Source organism: Nicotiana sylvestris, chromosome 4 (genome assembly GCF_000393655.2).
Source record: "Nicotiana sylvestris chromosome 4, ASM39365v2, whole genome shotgun sequence".
NCBI classification, from domain to species: Eukaryota; Viridiplantae; Streptophyta; class Magnoliopsida; order Solanales; family Solanaceae; genus Nicotiana; species Nicotiana sylvestris.
The window spans coordinates 142,886,125-142,892,564 of NC_091060.1; positions in this window are offsets into that span (position 1 = coordinate 142,886,125).

A 6,440-nucleotide genomic window follows, 5' to 3' on the forward strand; every position below is an offset into this window, starting at 1 on the left:
TAATATTATGGCCTAATTAAAAAATAGTAAAAACCCTAGTATGTGCCTCAATCTGCATACGAATTAATTGCGCATAATTCAACATTTCCCTCGAGGTATTATTTATTAAGAAAATTTGTAGTAATAATTTCGACAGTCAAATAAAATGATAAGACCAAATTAAAAACATACTATTGGTATAGCCACCAAACGACCATGAAAACAGAAAGATTTTCATGTCCACAGTCAACAGCAACAATTATCTGTAACTACTATAGAGTCTGTGTTGTTAATATCCATTTTTTTCTTTTCAAATAACGTTATTTTCCTGTTAAGCATTTTGTGTGATTTGCTTCGCCATTTGAGTTCGCCGAAATTCTGTGATTTGAAATGCTGCTATCACGACTAGCTATTCCGTTCTATCATGGAAGGAATTAATCCGTAACTTTGGGCAACTATGAGGGGAACAAGAAAATTGTCGGCTCGGATTTTTCTATTTTGTTTTCTTAAACTAACGTTTTTCCTAGTTTTCTGGTTTTGAATACAAAGTAGAACAATGCTATAATAAGTTTAAATAGTTCATAAAAAGGTCATCCACAAATTGTACTCGCTAATTAGCTGATTAGTCAAAGATAAACTGGCCATACAATTAAGTTCAAGTTGGATTAGAAACAAATTTAAAACAAGGAATCTTGACTAATATATGATGCAAATCAAACATCGCATCGAACAAATCCATAGTTGGAATACTACTTCTAGGTTTTGGCGGAGCAATTTGAATTTTTGTATTGTTTAAATGCTCCAAACAAGGCAACAAGTGGAATTATGCAATGCTGAGTCTAGACGAAACATAGATAAAAATTATCTTGTATGTGCAAATCTAGAATATTTTTACTAAGGAGAATCAAAATATAAAAAAATAAATATATACGAAAAAGTCAAGGGGACTATAATTTTCTGGCACATGACGTCAATTGACACCCTTTGAAGAAGAATGGCTCTGCCACAGTTACCACGATTAGATCATATATATAAGACAAATATAAATAAATTTTTACTATAAACAATATTAATCGGCTACTAAAAAGTATGATAGCTAACTGATTATCACGAATTAAACTATACTAATAATATATAAAATATCGACACTGCCAAGTGAATATGATTAATCCATGTTCGATTGAGTGTTCATTGCACCTTTTAATTTTCTAAGTGACAGTTTTTTTCAATATAAATCAAATAGTTTTTTGTCGTTTTCTCCATTAGGCCCATGGATGAGTACAGTAATTAATTCCAAAGCTAAAATACAAATTCTCAAAACCGTGGACTACCTATTTTATCATCCCATGTTATTGGCAAGAAAACCATTGGCTTAAATTTAGTGTACTAAAGCTGATTCGATCTGTTTCTTCTTGCATGTTTAGTTTTTTTATTGATTAATCTAATGATGACAGAATTGATATGAAAACGCATCTTAAGTACAATTACCATTGTATTCCTAAATTAGAATGACTATACATGAAACATAACAAGAATTTAATCACATGCCAGCGAAATGATAAAGCTGAAAAAGAAATCACACTTGAATTAAGATTAATTTCGATTCTGTATTAAACAATTTATGCTATCATTGCAATTTAATTAAACTAATATAAGAATTTCTTACCTTATTTTTCAGATTCATAAATTCTACAAGCATAAAAGCATCATCAGTGCATCGTATAGTTAACATATTCTTTGATAGTTTATAGACTAAAAACAAAAATTAAATTAAAGAAAAGATTTTCAATGCATGAAAGCTGTCAGCCCTGGATGAAAGAAAATTAAAAAGTTCGAGCTGGTGGAAGTTTAAGTTTTATATACTATCATTTTAAATTTTTTTACATCCTCACGCTATCTTTATCTGTTATAGTAGATAATTTATCTAGATTAAAGTTTTCACATTATAAAGAGACTTGTAAATATTCTTTGGGTGATTTAATAGTGAAAAAGATTATTAACTAAATCAAAGATTGTTGAAAGAATTGTAGCAATAGTTTATAGTACTAACTAAATTAAAAAATAATTATCTCTATTCTTCCCGTTCTAAAAAGTATTGGAGAGATGTTATCAGGCAGAATATAGCGTGGCTTCAGATTTTCGAGGATATGGCATTTGATAGAAAAGTGTGAAGGACGAGCATTAGGGTTAAAGGTTAGGAGGTGTTGAACATATTTCGTATCGGGTGTGAGGCTAGTGTAATAGTGTTTGGTCTTAGACTTGCTAGTGGTTCATATTATGTTCATATTATTTTTCCGTTTCATAGTACCGTGTTACTGGTTATTGTTATTTTTCCATCTATTTTCTGGTTCTTACGTTGCTAGTATTATCTTTTTAGCTTCTGTTGTTATTACTGATCTATTGTCTCTCATCTTTTTGAGCTAAGTGCACCTATCGGAAACAACCTAACTCTCTACTTTTCTGGGATAGGGTCAATGTCTGTGTATATACGACCCTCTCCAAATTTGACTTGTGGGAATTATTATTGTTGTTCTTCCTGTTCTAATCAGTGCAATGAAAGAATCCAAATGTTTAGCAAAATGCACAAATTAGAACAAGCTAAGTGTCAATCTTTGAGAAGTAAGAAGAGGGCAGTGGGCATCAATATTCACAGAATTTACTGTTCATAGTTTAGACTTTGCAGCCAATATAGTCATAAAGGGTCTCATACACAACTCGTCTTTTTATGGTGTTTCTGTTTACCACAAGCATAAATTATCATTATTTTCTTTTGCACTTTCGTCTCAATTTTCTATCAGAAAAGACTAGTGAGGAGACACTTGGACAAATGAATTTTTCTCAGGCTCAAAACTCAAAATTTCTGAAATCAGCGCAAAGAAGACATACACTAAAGGCCAATGCCGAAGATTTCAGAAGAAAAAATAAACCAAAAGAACCTTTTCATTGTATCACTGAACTGAACTGAACTGTACTAGTCTTTCTACCAAGCATGTGTACTCTCTCTCTCTTATATTTTTTTTTTAATTTTTAAGTTATTATTTTTGGTTTTATGCGTCTAATACCGCGTTCGACTGATTAAATCTAAATTCGCGCATGAAAAATCCCATTTAGGGATAAATTATGCGTCTCCTAAGAAAAACAACTTCTTACTCAGAATTCAAACTCGAGACATCTGATCGCTACAACCCTTATTGGTAATTTTAATTTAAGTTATTGTTTCCTATCACATGGAAGTAGTGTATGCCGTAAATTGGTCAGTGACAGTTGGACAAATGAGGAGGTGATACATGGAACTGAAGATAGGAAAGATGTGAGTCAGCAAGTAGTTGGTACCAGACACAAGCATGTGACCGCTGGGTGAATTTCGAAGATAGGGAAACCAATAACAAAGATTTGAAGGGGTGATATCGGATAGCATTCAATGAGCAGCCGTTACAGAGAATATCTGCATTTATAGCCAACCGTTATGCAGTCATCAATGACAGTTTCATTCTCATTCAAGAGGAGTTTGATTTTGGGATTTTTTTTCTCCCTAAATAGAGCTATAAATAGGAAAATTAATATTGAACTATTCTGCACACAAAAGTTAAAATCAACTCTCATTCTATAACACTTTTCTTTTAATTTGTTCTCAATATCGCTCTTGTTTTTGCTACCGGAAAGGCTCGTATTTTCTTTAAGTTTATTTTTATGTTCTTATTTATTTCATGTTTCTGGGTCAAATTAGTTTACATGTCCATAAATCATGTTACAAATTAAACTTTAACGTTTTACATTGTCTAATAAGTAGTCCAGTCAATTAATATATAGTTTGGTCAGTGTTTGTCATAAAAGGGCAACGTGACAGTCAGTACATTTTCAACAGAAGGGGCTCTCTTTCTTTTGATGTTTTGGTATATTAGAATTGTACCTTTCACTTGTATAAATTATTACTGTAGCAGTTAAGCCTCAGCCTTAGAAAGGGAGCTAAAAACCAAAATACTAGCTGCCAAATTAAAAGCCTAGATCGTAGGGAGAGTAAGAGATATATATACTCTTATTTGGCTAGCTAGTGGTTTTGATCTGGTAATCTTGTGGGCTGCCAAAGTTGTATTTTTTCTGAGTTCCTGGTTTGGACAAGAGTAAAATACCGGTTGTGTTTTCCATCAATTTATAGTGAAAGCCCTTGGTTTTGCTATCATCTCTAGGAGCTTAATTGTTAAGTACAGGATTTATGATTTGATTACGTAATTTTGGAATTGTTTTTGTTTGCGTTTCTTGAGGGTTATAAATCGTGTATTCATTAGACGCTCACCTTTAACACAATAACATTAATACGTATTGAGACATATAATAATTACGTACCCTACTTAAAAGTGTATTCTCTATATTAGCTTAAGCTCAAATAATTTTGTTTAATTGGCCAATAAAAGTAATCATGCACATGGGAAAGGGAATGGATATTGAGATATAATGTAATTAAGTAATTACTCGTATGTTCAACAATACGAAAACCCTCCTGAACTAGGCAATGGTATATATGGTACTTAGTTGCAATAGCTGAAACACTAGTATGACCAAAGATTAAGAAATTGAACACTGAGTCTAATTAACTCTAAAAGCTTGGATATGTGGCGAGGTTTGTCCCATACCACAGCTCATTCTATCAACTAATGTATAAATATGGGGATAAGTCAAGAATAAAGATGGAAGTGACTCTAATATAATGATAAGAAAATTAATCTTAGAGCTAACTCAACTTAACGTAAGACTCTTAGCAACAAAGAGTAGCAATAAACAACTGAAGGTAAAATACAGCAGCTTTAGTTAGTGTCAAAGTTATCAATGAACGAGAGTGAAACTACTAGAGTAATAGAGAGAAGAAGAATTGAAGAAAATTTGGAGAGAAATCTAACTAATTCTCATTTCTTCTGCATACTACAGTAATGAGGTGTACCTCATATATATACACATATCAGCTAACTAACTACTCTAACTAACTAAGCTTACTTTTGACATAAATAACCAACTCATTAGCTAATTAACTAACTGCTACACGTCAGCTTGCTATGCTCTCAACACTCCCCCTCAAGTTGATACTTTGAATATATTTTCAACTCCAAGTTGATTCAACAAGACTTCAGGTTGTGTTTTTCCAATGCTCTTAGTCAGCAAATCTGCTAGATGATCCTTTGTTGAGAGATGATGAGTTGTAATTACTCCTTGGCTCAGTTTTTCTCTCACAAAGTGACAATCAGTGTCTATGTGTTTGGTTCGTTCATGAAATATAGGATTTGTTGCTATTTGGATAGCAGCTTTGCTGTCATAGAACAGATCAACATGCTGATGTAATTCAATTCCAAGTTCCCTGAACAAACCTACTAGCCATATGACTTCAGCTACACATGATGCCATGCTTCTGAATTCAGCTTCAGCTGAACTTCTAGCTACAATTTCTTGTTTCTTTGACTTCCATGACACCAAGGCCTCTCCAAATTTTACAAGATAACCTGTGACAGATCTTCTGGTTTGCAGACAAGAGCCCCAATCAGAGTCACAGAATGCCTGTAGATGTTTAGTCTCTATTGATGGCATTAGGAGTCCCAAACTTGGTAATGCTTTCAGGTATATAACAATCTTTATAGCAGTTTCCATGTGTGATTGTTTTGGGGCATACATATACTGACTTAGCACCTATACTCTAAATGAGATATCTGGCCTAGTCATGGTCAGATACAAAAGTCTCCCTAGAAGCCTTTGATATTCTTCGGCATCATTTAGTTTAGGATCTTCATGACCTGCACCTTTGTTGAATGTTCCATCATACTCGATTGAAGTAAGTTTTTGATTGCACTCCAAAGGAGTACCGGCTATCTTTGCTCCTCCTAGGCCAAGTTCAGATATCAACTCCAAAGAATAATTCCTTTGACACATGTATTTCTCTGTTTGACTTGGAAAATTCAATGCCTAAGAAGAATTTTAGTTCCCCTAGGTCTTTCATCTTGAACTTTTTCTGAAGATCTTCCCTGATTTTGACCAAAAGATCATTGCTGCTTCCTGTAATGATCAAATTATTCACATATATTAGGATCACAACTATGTCACCTCCTAGCTTCTTTGTGAAAAAGTGAGTAGTTAAAGTGGCTTTGAACAAAGCCAAATTGCTACAGAGCTTTAGTCAACTTGAGATTTCGCTGCCTTGGTGCTTGTTTCAGACCGTACAGTGATTTTTGTAGTTTGCAGACTTGTTTGGTCTCCCCCTGTCTAGCAAACCCATCTGGAATAGTCATGCAGAACTCTTCTAACAGATCTCCTTGCAAGAAGGTATTGTGAACATCCATTTGATAGATAAACCAATGTCTTGAAGTTGCCGCAGCCACCACTGATCTAACAATAACCATTTTAGCTACTGGTGAAACAGTTTCTTTGTAGTCCAATCATGCTTGTTGGATATAACCTTTAGCTACCAATCGTGCCTTATA